We start from the raw sequence: 21,642 nt of genomic DNA, 5'->3' as shown, positions 1-21,642 counted from the left end.
GAGGTGGGGTCACAAGGGGTCAAATATTGCAGATGCTGGGGTCTGTATGAAAAACAAAAAAACAGACAAAAAACATTTTTTTGGGCTGGAAATCACAGCAGGTCCGGCCGCATCTGTGTAGAGAGAACAAGCCAATGTCGACTCGAGTCTGGATGACCCTGCATCAGGTGGGGTTACATGTAACGTGACATGAACCCAAGATCTCGGTTGAGGCCGTCCTCATGAGTGCGGAACTTGGCTATCAGTTTCTGCTCGCCGATTTTGCGTTGTCGTGTGTCTCGAAGGCCACCTTGGAGAATGCTTACCCGAAGATCGGAGGCTGAATGTCCTTGACCGCTGAAGTGTTCCCCGACTGGGAGGGAACACTCCTGCCTGGTGATTGTTGCGCGGTGTCCGTTCATCCGTTGTCGCAGTGTCTGCATGGTCTCGCCGATGTACAGATACCATCATCACACGTGAGGACACCACCCACCAGGTACATGGTACATACTCATGTGACTCGACCAACGTTGTCTACCTCATACGTTGCAGGAAAGGATGCCCCGGAGCATGGTACATCGGCGAGACCATGCAGACACTGCGACAACGGATGAACGGACACCGCGCAACAATCACCAGGCAGGAGTGTTCCCTCCCAGTCGGGGAACACTTCAGCAGTCAAGGACATGCAGCCTCCGATCTTCGGGTAAGCATTCTCCAAGGTGGCCTTCGAGACACACGACAACGCAAAATCGTCGAGCAGAAACTGATAGCCAAGTTCCGCACTCATGAGGACGGCCTCAACCGAGATCTTGGGTTCATGTCACGCTACATGTAACCCCACCTGATGCAGGGTCACCCAGACTCGAGTCGACATTGGCTTGTTCTCTCTACACAGATGCGGCCGGACCTGCTGTGATTTCCAGCCAAAAAAAAAATGTTTTTTGTCTGTTTTTTTGTTTTTCATACAGACCCCAGCATCTGCAATATTTGACCCCTTGTGACCCCACCTCATTGTTCTTTGATGTAATGTTTCCCTGACTGACCTGTTTGGACACCATTCACACCTTTGACTGCTGTGATTATCTCTCTGCCGAGGTGCGATAAATGGCAGTTGGAAAGGTTACCTGTAAACATCTGACATGATTCTCTGACTATATAAGCTGTGTCTTTATGCATTTCTCCACTTCACCTGAAGAAGGAGCAGCGCTCCGAAAGCTTGTGATTTCAAATAAAGCTGTTGGACTATAACCTGGTGTTGTGTGACTTCTTACACAAGTTAAGAGGGGACAGTCAACAACAACACACTTGCATTTATACAGCACCTTTAACATAATAAAACATCCCGAGGCACTTCAAGGAAAAGATTCTTTGGGGTGGGAGTTCCAGAGTTTAAGGCCTAGATGGCTGAAGGCACGGCCACCATTGGTCGAGGTGGAGGAAGTGAGTGATGCATAGGAGGCCAGAGCTGGAGGAATGTAGAGGTTCTTGGAGGATTGTAGGGCTGGAGGCTACATGCCTTGTAAATAGAGCACTACAATAAGCACTTTACATATTTGCAGCCACATTGTCCTCACTACCTGACGCACTATTTCCAACTTACCAGCAGAGTGCAAGAAGCACCACAACCTCTTCCTGCCCCTACAGATGTCCCTTCACTCGGTTAAAAACCTCACGTGATCTGTAATTGCCTGTCTCTTGCACCTGTGATCAGCCTCGTTAAGAAATGCTTCCTGACACCTGGGTTGCATTCCACATGAGGGCAACCAGAGTCCGTCCACCATCCTTACTGTTCTCTTAAAGGGGAAAACGGCCTCAGCCAAAGAGCTGTCCCAAAGTCCCACCTCAATTTCCCAAGGCTCCGGTTGAAAACCATGAGCAGCCGCCTCAGAACCTCCGATCACTTAGAAGTAAGGAGGCACCGAGAGGAGGCACGGAGCCACAATAATAATAGGAAAGCATACAGATTTGTTTACATTGAAATGTTCTTATTAGTATGTGTGGAACAATTTGGGGTCATTGGGAGTTGTGGAGGAGACCTCCATGTTGAGTTGCCAAAGGAGGCTAGCATGGCAGGACTGATTTTGTAGTCGGCACAGCTCTTGTTTAGGTAAAGGTGTCCCTCATGAGCTGGATCTGCCAATGCCTGGTAACCTGACAACAGGCTCTTCTGGGCCACTTTTCCTCAGCTGCCTGCTTACCCCTTTTTTGGGTAGCCATGACAAGGCAGCATTTATTTACCCATCCTAAGTTGCCCAAGGCATCAACAGTCAACCACATTGTGTAGGATTAGAGGCACTTGTAATTACCAGGCTTATTGAATTCAATTGCACATAGTGGAAATTGAACTCACAACCTATGAGTTGCTAGTCCAATACAATAACCACTGGGCTACCATCTTCACTTTCCTCTTCATAATAAGGAATCCTTAATGGAAGCATCACTGTGTCCTGTACTTCATGGCTGAAGGGCCAAAAATATATATAATCTCCACAGCACCAGCAGTAACGCTGAAGGTATTAGTAACCAGGAGATCGACAAATCCTGACAAAGCAAAAGAAAACCCTGTAATTCTTCAGCAGCAAAGTTGAACTAAGTACATTGCCCAGCAACCAGCTGTGCCTTTTTCATACAGGCACTGATCTTTTTTTGCAGTGAGCCACATGGGGCACGGTAGCATAGTGGTTATGTTTACTGGTCTAGTAATCCAGAGACCTGGACTAATGATCTCCTGCAGATGTGAATTCAAATCCCACCATAGTAGCTGAGGAATTTAAATTCAGTCAATTAAATAAACCTGGAATAAAAAAAACAAGCCACAGTAATAGCAATCCATGCAATGACCAGATTGTTGTAAAAACCCATCTGGTTCACTGATGCCCTTTAGAGAAGGAAATCTGCTGTCTGGTCTGGACAATGTGGTTGACTTTTAATTGCCCTCTGAAAGCCATTCAGTTGTACCAAACTGCAACAAAAACACCAGCGGTTCCAGAAAGTGGCTCACCACCACCTTCTCGAGGGCAATTTGGGATTCCCACATACAGTGAGCAAATAAAAAAAAAAGTGGTAGAGAGGAAGCAAATCCAATATTGGACATCATTTAGAACCCACTTGCCAATGATGGCAGGCTTGCTGGTAGAGAGAAACTGTAACCGGGTTTGCGGCTAGCCCAGCCCCATTTTTTTCAACTGTTTGCCTAGAATCCGCCACAGAATAGCAGTAAACAGGAGGGAAATCTAGGCTTTCATGTATAGTGTGTTGGTTTTGTGGCCGGTGGGCCGGCAGAGGGGTTATTAGCCTGAGGAGGGAACTGCTAATGTTTTTGACCCTGCTTCCCCACCCCCAGCCGAGATCCCAGAACAGACCCATCGAATATATAAGAAAACATCAAATGAGAGGAGACCATCCTACCATAGACCAAGCACGAAGCTGTCTATCCTAGACTCTACCCATTCCATTTAATGCCCTGAGCAGGGAGTCTGTGAGGTTTTATCTTGCCCTGCCCACTTCACAAAGGCACATCAAGCAAAACTTCAGACTATCTATTAAATGTGACTGGCCATGTTATGCATTTGATGCTGACACTGGGAACCAAAAGTGAAATACCGTCAGCTTGGCTCAGTTGGTAACACTCTTTGCCTCTGGGTCAGAAGGTTGGGTTTGAGCCTCATACCAAACTTTGAGAGCATAATCTGTGCCGGCACTCCAGGCCAGTGCTCAGGGTGTGCTGCCCTGTCGAGCTGTCGTCCTTCAAATGAGACTTTAGCCTGAGGCAGTGTCGGCCTGCTCCAGTTGTGCAGGTGATGTTGAAGGTCCCATGGATTTGAAATATCCCGTGAGATTATTCAATGACGAGCAGGTCATTAGACCAACATTGCTCCATCAGCCAACACTCTTAACAATAGATTAACTGGTCATTGGTCTCATTGCTGTTTGTGGGATCTTGTTGTGTGCAGAATGTCTGCTGCATTTTCCTACATAACAACAGTTGACTCCATTTCGAAGTTTTCATTTTGCATGAAGTGCTTTGAGATGATACTAAGAGACGTGTTAAGATTCTAACTAGTCCATTCCCCATCTCTTATCTTTAAGAGCACAGAAACATTGCCAAAAATTAAAACCAGCAAACAAATGTCCTTGTATTTGGACTGTTTGGGCTCGATGTTACTAACGGAGGCGGGTTGAGGGCAGACCCGCCGCTCGGCAGCTTTCGGACCCGCAGCCGGCTGCCGCCTCCCAGCACTTCAGTTTTTGGCTTCATTGGCCTCGTTATGGCCGACGTGCGGGTCCCTCCAGGCAGTTGCTTGGAGGATGTCAGTTTCTCGCGTCTGATGACGCGTTGTTTGTTTGAAAATTTAAAGGGGTCATGTCCGGTTTGCATACAAATGTCATTGGGATGAACTGGTGCATTATTATCTTGAAAGGGGAGTTGACAGCGTCTGTTCTGAGCAAAATTTAATGAATGATATGGCTGGTCATATTATTCCAGAAAGAGATTCATGATTTGTTGATATATGACTTTATTATCTGACTATGAAATGAAAAAGATGCCAGATGTGTTCCAATCATTTGCTTAATAATATTAATGCTTTTTTTCTTAAAGGTGCTGGGAGCTTTAGGAATGGCAACCCCAATAACTAAGGCTGGATCCAGGTGCAATGAGAGCTCTCTCCATGCTCTTGTTGAGGGAGGTGGAGGATGTCAGGAGGTCCTCTTCCCTGGAAACGGAAGGAGGAGGCCTCCTCAGCAAACCAAGGCTGCAAATTGCTGAGGAGGTGAGCTCGAGATTTGTGTGCAGGCGGACGTGGGTTTAGTGTCGAAAAAGGTATAATGATCTGCTGAGATTACCTAAAGTGTGGCCTCTGTGCTCTGGGACATGCAAGTTCAAGAGTGAGGGCTCAGAGCGATTTCCATGTACAGTAGAATGATGGTGGTGACGCTGACTGCAAACCACCGTTTATTGGACAGGTGATGCCTGTCGGACTTATATTCATCTCCATGTACCAGCCACCTGTGGCTGAAGCGTTTGCTTATGCGGGTCTGGCTTGGATGAGTGCATCCCTTGCCTGACGGCCATCAATGTGATCACCTGCTGCTGGATTGGCCACATCCGACCCCGCAAGGCATCACTCCCCGTCCTCCTCCTCATCCTCTTCCTCGTCCTCTTCCTTGTTCTCTTCATCTTCCTCCAAGGATGTTGTGTACTGAGCCACCTGTTCATCCGGCAGCACTAAGCCGCGCTGCTCTTCCTCCGAATCTGACGACCAGGATGAGAGGATGTAAATGGTTCCCATCCCATTGTTATAGACTTCAGTTGAGGCAAGAAGCGTGCAAGCGCACACTCAAAGTGGCCTGAAATTATTCCAATCAGTTCAAACAGCAGATGTGTGTCAGCTTGACCCGTCCCAAGGTCAGTAGATTTGCAAAATCTTATCCCAAACCTCCAACAACAAAGTTGTTGCAGTTGAATGCCAGCCATGTTACAGGAGCACTTTTAAAGTGCTGCACCGATAATGACTACAGATCATGTCCTCCACCAACTCGTCTCCTTGCAGCTGGACTGTTTCTGACAAGACGGGACACAGGAGCCAGAGGCACGAAATTGAGAAACCTCTGTCAAAATAGGATTAGCAATGCAGTTAACAGGCTCTTAACTGCCTTAACTGCCTGTCCCACCGGTTCCTGTCGGGTCAGTTTGGGAGCAGCTGACCCGACACTCACGAAAATTGCGTGGGGGTGGGATGGAGGAAGGTTGGTGTCTGAAGCCATTTTTTCCAATTTTCGCAGCTGACACGCCTCCAAATCCGCCTCCTCAGGGCTATTAAAATCGAGCCCTTCATTTCCAAAGCATAATATCTCAATTTTTTTGTTGGCCTGTGGAATTGGTGTTGAAGTTGATGCATTACAGAAAGGAAAACAGACTTCTACAAAATGTCACAACACAGAAGTTTGCTTTGCTAAAGGTTCAAAGAAATGACACATTGACATGAGATGTGGAAATTAGAAGCATTCCTTGCCCATTGTATTTGGACATGTTCATATATATAAAAAGATATCCTGCTGCACTGATGGTTCGGCTGTTAATACAGACCAAGAAGCTTTTAATATCCTCATAATAACAACAGAAAATGCTGGAAAAACTCAGCAGGCCCGGCAACATCCGTGGAGAGAAGCAGTTGTTGTTTAATATTCTCATCCTTGTGTTCAAATCCCACCATGGCCTTGCCCCTCCCTATCTCTGTAACCTCCTCCAGCCCTACAACCCTCCGAGATCTCTGTGTTCCTCCAATTCCGGCCTCTTGAGCATCCCCGATTTTAATTGCTCCACCATTGGTGGCCGTGCCTTCAGCTGCCTCGACCCTAAGCTCTGGAATTCCCTCCCTAAACCTCTCCGTCTCTCTACCTCTCCCTCCTCCTTTAAGATGCTCCTTAAAACTTACATCTTTGGCCAAGCTGTCGGTCACCTGTCCTAATATCTCCTTATATGCTCAGTGTCAAATTTTGTTTTGAAAGCGTCCCTGGGCAGTGCCGGGACGTTTTGCTGCTTTAAAGGCGCTATATAAATGCAAGTTGCTGTTGTTGTTGAATTGTAATCTTTGAGCTATGCTGAGTTAGAGTGATGGCAGGACTGCTACAATCGGCCTCAGTGCCCAGAGTTAGGGAGGGGAGAATCAGCCAGGGTTCCCCTCTCCTGATCGCTACCCAGTGACACCCACTGCGAGGGCATGCTCGCGAATGTTGATCGAGGACAGAATCGGATATAGCTGGCGATGTGCCCTACGCAGTGCGAGCAGTCACTGTCATGGCTCACAGTGTTAGAGATAGCAGAGGACACATCAGTACCCAAGGGACTGCATCGTAATAAGGAATCAACACCTTCATTGGTGAGAGACGGGGAAAAAAATCCAATTTGCAAGTTTATTTAAATTACGTAACCCTTCCACATAATTTGATTATAATAAATATATTTGTTCACAGTGTGCCACGAATTTTGCCGTATTCCTATTACCCCTATCTTCTCCAAGTTCTGAATCCTCATGCCCCAGTGTCAATTTGAAACTCTTGTCAAATCTCTCCACGGCATCACCCCAATTTACCGTGGTAACCTCCTCCTGCCTTATGTCACTGTATGCATCCTTTGTTGAGAGTTTTGGCCGTGGCTCAGTGGGTAGCACTCTCGCCTCTAAGTCAGAAGGTCGTGGGTTCAAGCCCCGCTCCAGAGACTTGAGCACAAGAAATCTAGGCTGACACTCCAGTGCAGTGCTGAGGGAGTGCTGCACTGTCGCAGGTGCCGTCTTTCGGATGAGACGTTAAACCGAGGCCCCGTCTGCCCTCGCAGGTGGGCGTAAAAGATCCCATGGCAATATTTTGAAGAAGAGCAGGGTCGTTATCCCAGGTGTCCTGGCCAATATTTATCCCTCAATCAACATAACAAAAACAGATTATCTGGTCACATTACTGTTTGTGGGAGCTTGCTGTGCGCAAATTGGCTGCCGCGTTTCCCACATTACAACAGTGACTACACTTCAAAAGCACTTCATTGGCTGTAAAGCGCTTTGGGGCGTCCAGTGGTTCTGAAAGACGTTATATAAATGCAAGTCTTTCTTTCTACACAATAGCTGAAAATGTAATGATTTTTATATTCAATATTAAGATGGAAAGTTACCCCAAACTGGGCTCATTTAGGGACGATGAAAAGAGCAACTGAGAATTTATCTAGGCCCAAATCAAATCAGCAATCACACATTAAGATATCTATAACTGATTTTGCCCTGATACTAAGTGCTAAAGTCCCAACACATGTGAGGTACTTTGTTATATTTTAAAGGTGTCCCGTGAGGGCCCCCAGATCACTTGCTTTGGCCCTGACTGCCAATGTTGTAGGCAATCCTTTTCATTGCACTATTCTCAATACACTGGAGTATAGGAGCAGGTGTAAGCCATTGAGCCCCTTGAGCCTGCTCCACCATTCAATTGGATCATGGATGATCTGTACCTCAACTCCATTCACCCGCCTTAGCTCCATATCCCTTAATACCATTACCTAACAAAAATCTATTGATCTCAGTCTTGTTCCATCGCCCTAAACTAGACTGCTGCAGTCCAACAACATCAAAAGCTGGGAGCCAGCAAAGCTAATCCAAGATCCTCCCAGATAAACCATGAGATTTGCAAGATATACTCCTGTGGTTTGTGCTACCTTAGGTGAACCGAGTAGGATGCTGAAAGTGTTGGCTCGATGCGGGAGTTTGCTGCACAAGCAGGGGCACCCCATTGTCCCCAAACACCTCAGACACCGTGAAGCTCTTCGCAACCGTGAATAACTCCAGTGATGCACTGCGACCGTTTATTCCATCGTCACTTGTGATTTAAAACATTTGATGCGGACATCAGCGTTTTGAAGACTCGATCTGCGTGTCTGCATTTGTGAACTAAAATCAGCTACTTCAAGAAAGAAGTTTTAAAATATAAAAGAAACATAATAATGAAGGGTTTTGATAGAGTAAATAAAAATAAACTGTTTCCATTAGTCAGTAATCAGAGGACACAGATTTAAGGTAATTGGAAAATGAACCAGAGGCGAGATGAGGAGAATTTTTTTGAGGCAGCAGGTTGTGATAATCTGGAATGCACTGCCTGAAAGGCTGGTGGAAGCAGATTCAATGATAACTTTTTAATTGGACTAATTGGATTGCTCTTTCCAAGAGCCAGCACAAGCACAATGGGCCGAATGGCCTCTTTCTGTGCTCTATGATTCTATGATAATTAATTCCCAACTGGCAAATGTTGAGCAGTTGTCCATTTCTCTTCAGATAAAAAAATGCTCCACCCTGGTTCATTATTGGCTCCAAAATATTAGAAAATGCGCTAAATAAAACTTCAAAAATCATAAGGACAGGAGGGGAAATGTCCCCAAACCTTCCCCTAAACAAAATCTTCTGCCCTCAACACACACATCTCATTCAGGCTTTCATGTTACACCCCTCCTCCCCAATATGAATGAACGAATGTTGGGTACATTCCTTCAGCTTAATTTACAAGGCTGTGTCCCAGTGTACTTTCACCTCTTTTGACATTGTTTGTCAGCTTTAACTAGTTCTATACTACAAGCCAAATGTATGTTGAATGTTTAAATGTCCTAATCCAAATGTACACCCTCGGGAGCCGCAAGCCTACATTTCGTTGTACTGCACTTGTGCACTAACAATGACAATAAAAGTTGATTTGATTTTGATTTGATTTGATTCTTTAGGATAGTACGTATGAATAAGATAGTCACCAACAACAACTTGCACCAATACAGCGCCTTTAATGCAGTAAAACATCCCAAGGTGCTTCACAGGAGTGTAATCAGATACAAATTGACACCGAGCCAAAGAAGGAGACATTAGGACAGGTGAAACAGGTTTTAAACAGCAGCTTAAAGGAGGAGAGAGAGAGGTAAAGAGGCGGAAAGGTTTAGGAAGGGAATTCCAGAGAAAGAAAAAAAAGACTTGCATTTCTATAATGTCTTTAACGACCACCGGACAGCCCAAAGCGCTTTACAGCCAATGAAGTACTTTTTGAGTGTCATCACTGTTGTAATGTAGGAAACACGCCAGCCAATTTGTGTACAGCAAGCTCCCACAAACAGCAATGTGATAATGACCAGATACATGTGTTTTAGATGTTTTAGATCTGTTTCAGAGCATGGGGCCTAAATGGCTGAAGGCACGGCCACCATTGGTGGGGCAAAGAAAGTGGGGGATGAACAAAAGGCCAGAATTGGAGGATCACAGAGTTCTCAGATAAGGACAAAGTATATTTCAATTATCGCTTTTGGGTAGCTTCTCCCCCTCTGTTTCGGCTGTCTGTGAGACCCACTCCCCTGTGATGCCGAACAGATAAACTTTCCTCCAGATCCTCGACAAAGCCTCTCTGTAACTGGGAAGTGCATTAGAGAGGAGGTAATTCACCGCCCCATTCCCACTCGGACCTCACCGTACTCGACCTCTTGCATTGTTCCACGGAAACCCAGCGTAAGCTCGAGGAACAGCACCTCATCTTCCGATTAGGCACTTTACAGCCTTCCGGACTCAATATCGAGTTCAACAATTTCAGATCATAATCTCGGCCCCTATTACATTTTTACATATATTTTTTATCCACGCCTTTGTTTTGGCCCTTTCCCCCCCCCCCCTTTTTTTCTCTCCCACATGGCAGCTGTCTCTCATTCTGCCAGTGCATTTCACACCTAATCTAGAGCCGTCTTTTGTCTCCACTAGTCCCATCACCATCTCGTCTGGTTTTGAATACCTCTTAATGTCTCTTCACTTCTCTTTTGTTCTCTCATCCCCATTTCCCAGTCCCCAAACTGGCCTTTTAATCTGTTTCATTTCCTGTGTTTTTTCAGTCCTGACGAAGGGTCTTTGACCTGAAACGTTGACTCTTTCTCTCTCCACGGATGTTGCCGGGCCTGCTGAGTTTTTCCAGCATTTTCTGTTGTTATTACTGACACTGATAGGCCTTCCCCCCACTGGGGAAACCCCAGCTTCTGCTCAGCACCCCGTCCCTTCAGATGGTAGCACACTTAAGATTGGAAATGCTTCACGGAGCAGTCAAAGTCTATTTCTAAAGATCTCTGACTTTGCCCAGGGGAACCAGGAGTCAGCAGCTCGTGGGGCCCAGGCACCAGGGAGGATCTGCAATCCCGTAGGCTGCCAATTGTTCTTGTGAAGTTACTGGGACAGCTGTACATGAGAAGTGATATATTGCTGCATGTGGTGAATTAATTAGAAACACAAATAGAATGTTGGGACATATTGCCAAAACAGAAAGCAGGCAAAGATACTGGCCAGGCCACACTATGGTGGATTTTTTATCCCAGTGGGACTGCAGTGCTATCAGAAAGTCCGATGTCACTAGATCTTCTGGGGTTGAACTGGGGGGGGCGAGGGGGGGTGGTGGAATGGATTTAATGAGATTAATTAGGTCGCCCACCTCCGCCGTTCGGGCCCCTGGCGGGCTGGCAAATGCGCCCGAGTTAAAGGCGCGAGAAGGCGGGATGACGGCGCATTCCCGACGCGCTCCCATTTTCTGCGACTTTTACTACCAACCGGCCTCCAAACCCGCATGCACGGCAGCGGGAACATTCCGGCCTCTAACTCTTTCCTAAATTCACTTGCAGCAACAACTTGCTTTTGTAGAGTGCCTGTGACATGATAAACGTCCCAAGGTTCTTCACTGGGCAGAGAACAGGCCGAGCGGTAATTGGAATATTAGGAGAGATGACCAAAAGCTCAGTTTTGAGAAGGATTTTAAAAGCAAGGAGGGAATTCACAAGGTGGAGAGCTTCAGGGAGGGAGCTCCAGAGAGTATGATCAAGGCGGCTGTAAACTCTGTCACTGATGGTGGAGCAGTGAGAAGGGCTTCTCAGTTAGCACTTGCCCTTTCACACTTCCTGGCTCCAAATGGGTTTTAGCAGTAATATTTTTTGATTTGCATGTCCTGCTCTGCCAGTGGCTAGATAAACGTCCTTGTCCACCTGCTCCATGGTAAGGCCACTCTCTATGTCTAATCTCTACAGGTTGAAAGAAAAGAAAGAACCTGCATTTATATAGCGCCTTCCACAACCAAAGCACTTTTGATGTGTAATCACTGTTGTAATGTGGGAACTGCGGCAGCCAATTTGCGCACAGCAAGCTCCCAGAAACAGCAGTGTGATAATGACCAGAACTCCTCTGTCCTCTGCTCTTCTTTGAATAGTGCCACGGGATCTTTTATGCCCGCCTGGCAGGGCAGACGGGGTCTCGGTTTAATGTCTCATCCGAAAGACAGCACCTCCAACGGTGCAGCGCTCCCTCAGTACTGCACGGCGTGTCAGTCTAGATTTTGTGCTGTTACTGTTACTATGACTGTTAGGTTACTGTTTTCTTTAGCAGGCCGATACTGTAATACATCCTCCAATCTCACCAGCTTTCTGAAGCACTGCTTCACCACACTGATTGTGCAATCAACCATTTTCCTAGTGGCTCGTTATATCACCGTTCACCAATGGGGGCATGAGGCAGGACTGATGAGAGTATCCTTACCGAACTGCCAAATGGCCACTCCGCCTTCACCTTCAAATGAAGGACTGTCCTTGTAATGAACACCATTACTAGGGTAGCGGCCATTCACTTGCATGATTTTGTGCTGATAGTCACGGACCACCCGCCCATTCACCGAAAGGAGCCTCTCATGGCTAATGAAGACCATGGTTGTGAGCTCAATCTAGAAGACCCTGTACTGTGGGGAATCTGGACCTTTAAAAAGAAGTGTAGTGTCTTCTTACGCTGCTGCTGGCTCTCCACTTATGAAGCAATAAGCCCTGGCATTTGTCATCTGCTGAATACATCAGTGCACTGCTGATTGACTGAGGTTTTAAACAAGTTGTAAACATTCACCGAGGTGCTTTGAAAGGATCCGGGGGCAATGGTATTCAATGCTGCGGTCACCCTCGCAGCCACCGGCACAGTCCCCTTGGTCCATCTTGTCTGCATGTCAGGCTTGAGCAAACAGCGTGACTTTATCACTGTCTTCTTGGTGAAGTGGAGCGTGCAAGGGCAAGATTTCCTCGGTCATTCTCAGGCCGCTGTCCCCGGATCTGTTGTTGCAGCTTCCTGGGTAAGGCCAGTCTACCTCCACGACAAGCAAGCCTGCCCTTCATCCCTCCTCAGCTCCCCGTGTTCCTCCTCCAAAACACTCAGGCAGAGAGGAACACCCAATACGAATTCCCAAGTTTGGAATTTTCATGGCAGCAACTGAGGTTGGAGCTCTGAAGAATCTCCCATTGACTCACTTTCCATTCAGTGGCATAACCTTCAGGACCTTAATGAAACTTTCCTTCATCTCATGTGAGAAAGCTCTTTTAGCACTGAATAAAGGTTCTGATGGAAGAACTCAGTCAGCATGACTCGGATGGGAATCACGTGAAAGCAGCTCCCAGTCCTGCGCTCAAATCTTCGATACCAGTGGGATCCAACTGGCTAAAGGGAACAGGCAAGAGCAAAAAGACTAATCGCAAATCCAAAGGAAATGAAATAAAGAAAGACTTGCATTTATATAGGGGGCGATTTTTGACAAATAATTTAGGTGCTAAAGAGCCTCCGAGGTGGCCAAGATGGGGTCTTAAGCTGCATCGCCGGTTTAACCCACGTTTAGTGCAAGACCCCATCATGGTAAAGGAGTTGAAGCCAGCACTAGGAACGGCCGCCCGGAGGCTTGTTAAACAGCTGATTACCACTTAAAATGCCTGCTAACGCTCATTAAAGATGCTGTACGGCATTCTGGTGGCTAGCACTTCAACTAACGCCCTCTCCTAACAGTGACCAGCTGTCTGGGAATAAACACGGCGTTGATGTTTATTTCAAGCGCTACTTAAAGGAATACTCACCATTTAAAGGGATACTCACCATTTCAAGGGACACTCACCATTTAAAGGGACACTCACCATTTAAAGGGACACTCACCATTTAAAGGGGCACTCACCATTTAAAGGGATACTCACCATTTCAAGGGATACTCACCATTTAAAGGGACACTCACCATTTAAAGGGACACTCACCATTTAAAGGGACACTCACCATTTCATGGTCTTTGCTGCTGGAGCTATGAGGAGGACCTCTGAAACACATCGAATGACTTTCTGGGACACTTTGTCGAGACTTCACCAACACTCGAGCAACACTTATTCCAGAAATTCTCTGAGGCCTTCACCTAAAAGGAGTAAGTGTTGTGCTACTCTACCTTATTGGACACCTTATAGGAGTCAGCAGGAGAAAGGGAGTGCTTGGTCATAGGCACCTTGCCAGGTGTCCCCCTTAGTCTGGACGAGGAATGGGAGGAGGACATGAGGCCTGGCAGAGCAGCACCAGCTGCTGCAGGAGAGAGGGACAGGAGGGTGAGGTGGGCAAGGAGGACTCCTTTCCCCCACGGGTACAGGACATCCCTCCTCCTCTGGACCTCCTCCACCAGGACCTCCAGTGCCGCCTCCGAGGACCTGTTCACCCTCTCCCTCGGTCCCAGAGCCATCCTGAAAGTGCTGCTGTGTGTTAGCCAGCCCACTCCATACCTTCAGTGGGAGTGGGTGCGAGGAGCCCACATGTACTGCTCCACCAAAATTGCGTCAAATCAGCACTTGAGTGCTAAACCTGCACGTTTCTGGTTAAAACCTCCAGGCAAGTTCAAATTATGGTAATCAGCAATTAGGACCAAAATTGTGCGCTAAATCCAGACTTTCAAACAGGCGTGTCTTACACACGAACATACGAATTAGGAGCAGGAGTAGATCACTCGGCCCTTCGAGCCTGCTCCGCCATTCAATAAGATCATGGCTGATCCGATTACTCCACATTCCCGCCTATCCCCGATAACCTTTCACCCCCTTGCTTACCAAGAATCTATCTACCTCTGCCTTAAAACTATTCAAAGACTCTGCTTCCACCGCCCACTGAGGAAGAGAGTTCCAAAGACTCACGACCCTCTGTGAGAAAAAATTTCTCCTCATCTCTGTCTTAAATGGGTGCCCCCTTATTTTTAAACAGTGACCCCTAGTTCTAGATTCTCCCACAAGAGGAAACATCCTCTCCACATTCACCCTGTCCAGACCCCTCAGGATCTTATATGTTTCAATCAAGTCACCTCTTACTCTTCTAAACTCCAACAGATACAAGCCTAGCCTGTCCAACCTTTCCTCATAAAACAACCCGCCCACTCCAGGTATTAGTCTAGTGAACCTTCTCTGAACTGTTTCCAACTCATTTACATCCTTCCTTAAATAAGGAGACCAATACTGTGCACAGTACTCCAGATGTAGTCTCACCAATGCCCTGTATAACTGAAGCATAACCTCCCTACTTTTGTATTCAATTCCCCTCGCAATAAACGATAACATTCTATTAGCTTTCCTAATTACTTGCTGTACCTGCACAGTAACCTTTTGCGATTCATGCAGTAGGGCACCCAGATCCTTCTGCATCTCAGAGCTCTGCAATCTCTCACCATTTAGATAATACGCTTCTTTTTTATTCTTCCTGCCAAAATGGACAACTTCACATTTTCCCACATTATACTCCATTTGCCAGATCTTTGCCCACTTACTAAACCTATCTATATCCCTTTGTAGCCTCCTTATGTCCTCTTCACAATTTACTTTCCTACCTAACTTTGTGTCATCAGCAAATTTAGCAACCATACTTTCGGTCCCTTCACCCAAGTCATTTATATAAATTGTAAAAAGTCTTATTGGCACAGCACCCATTTAGCGCCTTTCACACTTTGGCCAAAATAACCCCCATAGCACCTTTCACAATCTCAGGACATCGCAAAACACTTTACAGCCAATGAAGTACTTTTGATGTACAGTCACTGTTGTAATGTAGGAAACGTGGCAACCAATTTGCACTCAGCAAGATCCCACAAACAGCAATAAAATAAATGACTAGATTGTGGTGGAGACCACATAGGGACAATAACACAATGTATAGCCAATGCTGTTATATGTACCTAAACACAATTCACTTTGTATAGCAATGTTGTGATATGTACATGCTGGGTTGGGTTATTGGTGCAGGGTCCCTTTAAGAGCGTCGGGAACGTGATGACGTCATGACGTCGGTTGCGTGATGACGTCATAGCCCCTGCACGGGGCTGAGCCTTCAGACCTCGTGGAGATTGATTAAAGTAAGACACGTTTTGTTTTTGCTTAAAGAAAAGTCTCAGCCTGTTGATTTCTGTCGACTCCAACATTGGTGACCCCGCTGCTCTTTTGGACGATTCCAAAGACCTCATCTGAAATGGCGACGAACGCCGTTTCCATCAAATTACCCGAGTTTTGGGAACAACAGGCTGCTGCTTGGTTCGCCCAGGCCGAGGCTCAATTTGCAATCCGGGACATCACCGCGGACGACACGAGGTACTATTACGTCGTCTCTGCTCTCAGCAGCTCTACCGCGGCCAGAGTCGTGAACCTGCTCGAACACCCCCCGGAGCTCAACAAATACGAAACGCTGAAGGCGCACCTCTTACGAACTTTCGGACACATCGAAGCCGAACGCGCATGCCGGCTTCTCTCTCTACCCGGGCTGGGCGACTCCAAGCCCTCGGAGCTAATGGACCACATGCTGGCCCTCCTGGGCACACACACGCCGTGCTTCCTCTTCAAGGAACTGTTCCTCCAACAGCTGCCAGGTCAGGTACGGTCGGCGTTAGCCAACTCTTCCACTACCGATTTCCGCGCCCTGGCCAAGGAGGCGGACAAATTTTTCTCCGCCGGGCAACAGTACTGCGCGGCCACGCGGAGCCCTGCCCCCACTGATACAGCCCAATGGCGGCAACCCTCAAGCCTCTGCTTCTACCATGCGCAGTACAGCCCCAAAGCCAGGAAGTGCCGGTCCCCGTGCAGTTTTCCCGCGCCGAAGCAAACTAAAGACCACTCGTCGGCTGCCATGGCTGTCGGCCGTTCAGGCAGTTTGTTGTTTATTACAGACACCGACTCCAGATGTCATTTCCTTTGCGACACGGGCGCCCAGCTGAGCGTCCTGCCCGCGTCAACCATAGACATTCAAGGGGGGACCCACGGCCCCGTCCTCGAAGCCGCCAACGGTAGTTCCATCCGCACCTTCGGGAAACGGAACATGGCGCTTTGTTTTGGCGGGCAACGGTTCACCTGGGACTTTGTCACAGCAAAAGTGTCCACCCCCCTTCTCGGCACTGACTTCCTCTGCGCCATTGGCCTTTTGGTGGACGTCAAGAACCGACGTCTCATCAACGCGGAAACCTTCAGCTCACTCCCATGTTCCCTCAGTGGGTCCAGCACGACGCAGTTGTCCAGTGCACTCTCTGCCTCCGACGAGTTTTCCCGCCTCCTCGCCCAGTTCCCGGACCTTACGAAACCCACGTTCTCGTCCGCCGCCACCAAACACGGGGTAGAACATCACATTTCAACCACCGGTCTGCCTGTCTACGCCTGCGCTCGGCGCCTCAACCCGGGGAAGCTCGCCATCGCCAAAGCTGAGTTCGACACCATGGAGCGCCTCGGCATCATCCGCCGGTTGAACAGTCCATGGGCTTCGCCCCTCCACATCACCCTGAAACCAGGCAGTGGGCGGCGCCCGTGCGGAGACTACCGGCGCCTCAATGACGCGACCACCCCCGACCGCTATCCGATTCCATACATCCAGGACTTTTCCGCCCGCCTGGCCGGGAAAGTGGTATTCCCGAAAGTGGACCTCATCCGGGGTTATCACCAGGTCCCTGTCCGGCTGCAGGACGTCCCGAAAACCGCGGTGATCACCCCGTTCGGGCTATTCAAATTTCTCTGCATGCCATTCGGCCTCAAAAACGCCGCACAGGCTTTTCAACGCCTCATGGACACCGTGTTACGGGACCTGACGTTTCTGTTCGTATACCTGGACGACATCCTCATTGCCAGCGCCTCCAGGACAGAACATGTGTCCCACCTCTGGACTCTTTTCGAACGACTCAGCCAACACGTTCTAATCGTCAACCCGGCCAAGTGTCAGTTCGGGCTGTCCTCAATCGACTTTTTCGGGCACCGCATCACGAAGGACGGGGCAGTGCCACTCCCATCGAAAGTGGAGGCCATGATGGACTTCCCGCGGCCCTTCACCGTTAAGGCCCTGCAGGAGTTTTTGGGCATGGTGAACTTTTACCATCGTTTCCTCCCCCGAGCAGCCCAGCTTATGCGACCCCTTTACGAGGCCCTCAAAGGCAAGCCCGACAAACTGGTCTGATGAGACGGCCAATTCTTTCACGGACACGAAAAGGGCCCTGGCTAATGCGACCATGCTGGTGCATCCATTGCCCGATGCGCCGATCGCTCTCACCACCGACGCCTCGGACTATGCGGTCGGCGCCATCCACGAACAGTGGGTCAACGGCGCCTGGCAGCCACTCGACTTCTTCAGCCGGCAGCTCCGCCCCAACGAGCGGAAGTACAGTACATTTGATCGCGAGCTTCTCGGCCTCTACCTCGCCGTCCGGCACTTCCGTTTCCTGCTGGAGGACCGCCCGTTCACGGCGTTCGTGGACCACAAGCCGTTGACCTTCGCCATGGCCAAAGCCTCCGAGCCGTGGTCGGCCCGTCAGCAACGCCAGTTGGCCTTCATCTCGGAGTTTACAACGGACATCCAGCATGTGGCTGGGAAAGACAACCCCGTCGCCGACTGTCTCTCCCGAGCCGTCGCCAGCGCCGTGCACCTCGGCATCGATTACACCCGCATGGTGGCCGACCAGGCCTCCGACCCGGACGTCCAGGCCTACAGGACGACGGTCACGGGCCTTCAACTAGCAGACGTCGTGTTCGACGCTGCTGGCACCACACTCCTGTGCGACGTCTCCATTGGGCAGCCATGTCTCGTCGTGCCCGAAGGGTGGAGACGGCAAGTATTCGACGCCATCCATAATCTTTCCCACCCGGGCAGGAAGCCGTCACAGAAGCTGGTGGTGGCCAAGTTCGTCTGGCACGGGCTCAGGAAAGACGTTCGCGACTGGGCCAGTACCTGCGTGGTATGCCAATGCTCGAAAGTACATCGCCATACTACGGCCCCGTTGGCGCCTTTCGCAGTGCCAGAGAGGCGGTTCGATCACGTTAACGTGGACCTGGTGGGGCCCCTACCGCCCTCCCGCGGGTTCACCCACCTCCTCACAATGGTCGACATAACCACCTGATGGCCGGAAGCTGTCCTGCTGTCTTCAACGACGGCCGCCAATGTGGCTCGGGCGTTGATCAGCACTTGGGTCACCCAGTTCGGTGCCCCATCTGAAATTTCATCCGACCGGGGGCCCCAGTTCACGTCAGAGCTCTGGAACGCTGTCGCCCGAGGCCTCGGGTTGAAACTCCACCACACCACAGCTTACCACCCTCAGGCTAACGGGCTGTGTGAACGGTTTCATCGCTCCATGAAGGCCGCGCTCCGAGCCAGCCTCCGGGACGACGGCTGGATCGACAGACTCCCATGGGTCATGCTGGGACTCAGGACCGTCCCAAGGAGGACCTCCAATCCTCGTCCGCCGAGCTCGTCTATGGACAGCCGCTGCGGGTTCCCGGGGATTTCGTCCCCAACGCAACGGAACCTTGGTCCGCAGCCCATCAGCGGTCCGACCTTCTGGACAACGCCAAGGTTTTCGCTCTGGTGCCCACGTCGCAGCACGGCCACCCGCAGTCCCACGTTCCGCTCAACCTTCGTGCGGCGGAGTACGTTTTCGTCCGCCACGACGCCCACCGGGGACCTCTTCAGCCACCCTATGATGGACCATTCCGCATCCTGGAAACTGGGGACTGTAATGATATCAGCAAATACTGATGGTATTTGCCTGTTTGATTATTTATGCCTCACCAGCATATTTGCCTGATTGATTATTTATGCCTGACCAGCAGAGGGCATGTGACAGAGACAAGCAGTTTGGTTTTGGTTTCGTTTTAGAGGGATCTCTAAGATGGTGTCTCCTGTAATGCTGTTAACTTGTTGAACAAGCTTTAGATTAAAAGACATTCTCTTTCATAAATGTCTCGTCATTGAACCCGCAAAGAAATCAATACATGGTGTCAGAAGTGATTGAAAGAGATGAAGAGGAAAAATCTGAAGTTAAAACAGCTCTCCACATATTAGCAAGCCAAAAGAGAACATCGTTACTTACCATTGGAGAATAGCTAACGAAGTGAAAAATGGAAGGATTACACCCACCGGCGAAGCTTCAGTTGACAGGTAATGTGGCTGAAAATTGGAGGAGGTTCAAACAGCGTTTAGAGTTATATATAGCGGCAATTGGAGCTGACGAGAAAAGTGATAAATTGAAAGCGTCAGTGTTCTTACATGTCGTGGGTGATGAAGCACTGGAGGTGTATAATAACTTCACATTCACTGCTGATGGAGACAAAATGAAGCTGGATAAAATAATGGAACAGTTTGAGGCCTACTGCATACCTAAACGTAACGTGACATTTGAGAGGCACAGATTTTTCACATGTGTACAGAAAACGGGTGAGACTATTGATCAGTATGTGACTGAACTGAGAAACAGAAGCAAATCGTGTGAATTTGGGGGACTGACAGACTCGCTGATAAAAGACAGACTGGTGTGTGGTATTCCAGATAATGGTCTAAGGGAAAGACTGCTAAGAGAGCAAGATCTAGACCTGGGAAAAGCCATAGCACTGTGTAGGGCTACAGAGACTGTGAAGTCGCAGGCAAAGGAGCTGTTCAGTGACAATAGCTGCAATGTGGATGCAGTGAGTAAGAACGGACACAAACCGTTTAACAAAAAGAGCACCAATGTGAAAAAATAGGCGTGGCCAGCGAACGAAAATGAAAGGGACAATCGAAAGTCATGTAGTCGATGCGGTACACAGCATACACCAAGAAAGTGTCCAGCATATGGTAAAACATGCAATAGTTGCAACAAGAACAACCATTATGCCCGTTGCTGCAAGAACCAAGCGCAACAAAGCAAGGTCCATACAATAGATGAAAGCGAGATAGAGGAGTTCTATGTAGATGTTGTGTCTGAAAACAAAAAAGAAAAAAGAGACTGGATGTTGACACTAAAAGTGAATGACATACACATCCCATTTAAATTGGATACTGGAGCACAAGTTAATGTGATATCAGAGACTGATTTTAAGAAAATTAGACCCAGACCAAAGATACATGGAATCAAAGTGAAAGTGACAGGATACTCAGGTACTGATATACCAGTGAAAGGAAGATGCATTGTCAAAGTGACACACAAGGACAGAGAGCACACGCTAGCATTAATCGTGGTGCCAAAGGATGTGCAGGCCATACTAGGTTTAAAGGCCTGTGAGAGACTGAACCTGGTAAAGAGAGTCCTCGTTGTGGAAAGCGAAGGAGAGACAGTCGATGATGAACTCATGAAAGAGTACAATGACCTATTTAAGGGTCTAGGCTGCCTTCCAGGAGAACACATGATCAGAGTAGATAAAAGTATGCCAACGGTCATACATCCATGCAGAAAAGTTCCGTTTGCTCTTCAAAAGCAACTGAAGGCAGACTTGGACAGGATGGAAAGCCTGAACATGATTCAGAAGATAGATGAACCAACTGAGTGGGTGAGTTCCCTCGTCATTGTGGACAAAAAGAATGGAAAGCTCAGAATTTGCCTGGATCCAAGAGATCTAAACAGAGCAATAAAGAGAGAGCACTTCAAGCTTCCTACACGTGAGGAAATCATGTCACAGTTTGCAAATGCAAAGTATTTCAGCAAGTTAGATGCATCATCAGGATTTTGGCAGATGAAATTGGACGAGGCAAGTTCAAGACTGTGCACGTTCAACAGTCCATTTGGCAGATACAGATTCCTAAGGTTACCATTTGGCATTGCCTCAGCTCCTGAAGTGTATCACAAAACTATCCATATGATCTATGAGCACCTGGAGGGAGTTGATACATCAATGGATGACATCATAGTATGGGGAACCACGAGAACTGAGCATGACGAGAGACTGAAAAAAGTGCTGGAAGCAACAAGGAAAACAAACCTGAAGCTGAATAGAGAGAAATGCCAGCTCGGGGTGACAGAACTGACATTCGTGGGAGATATCCTTAGCAGTGAGGGCATCAGACCAGATCCCAGAAAGGTGTCCGCCATTGAGAATATGCC

The sequence above is a fragment of the Somniosus microcephalus genome, chromosome 16 (assembly GCF_052327205.1).
Source record: "Somniosus microcephalus isolate GS21.2 chromosome 16, FLI_Smic_1.0, whole genome shotgun sequence".
Classification (NCBI taxonomy): Eukaryota; Metazoa; Chordata; class Chondrichthyes; order Squaliformes; family Somniosidae; genus Somniosus; species Somniosus microcephalus.
This window is presented reverse-complemented; position numbering follows the sequence as displayed.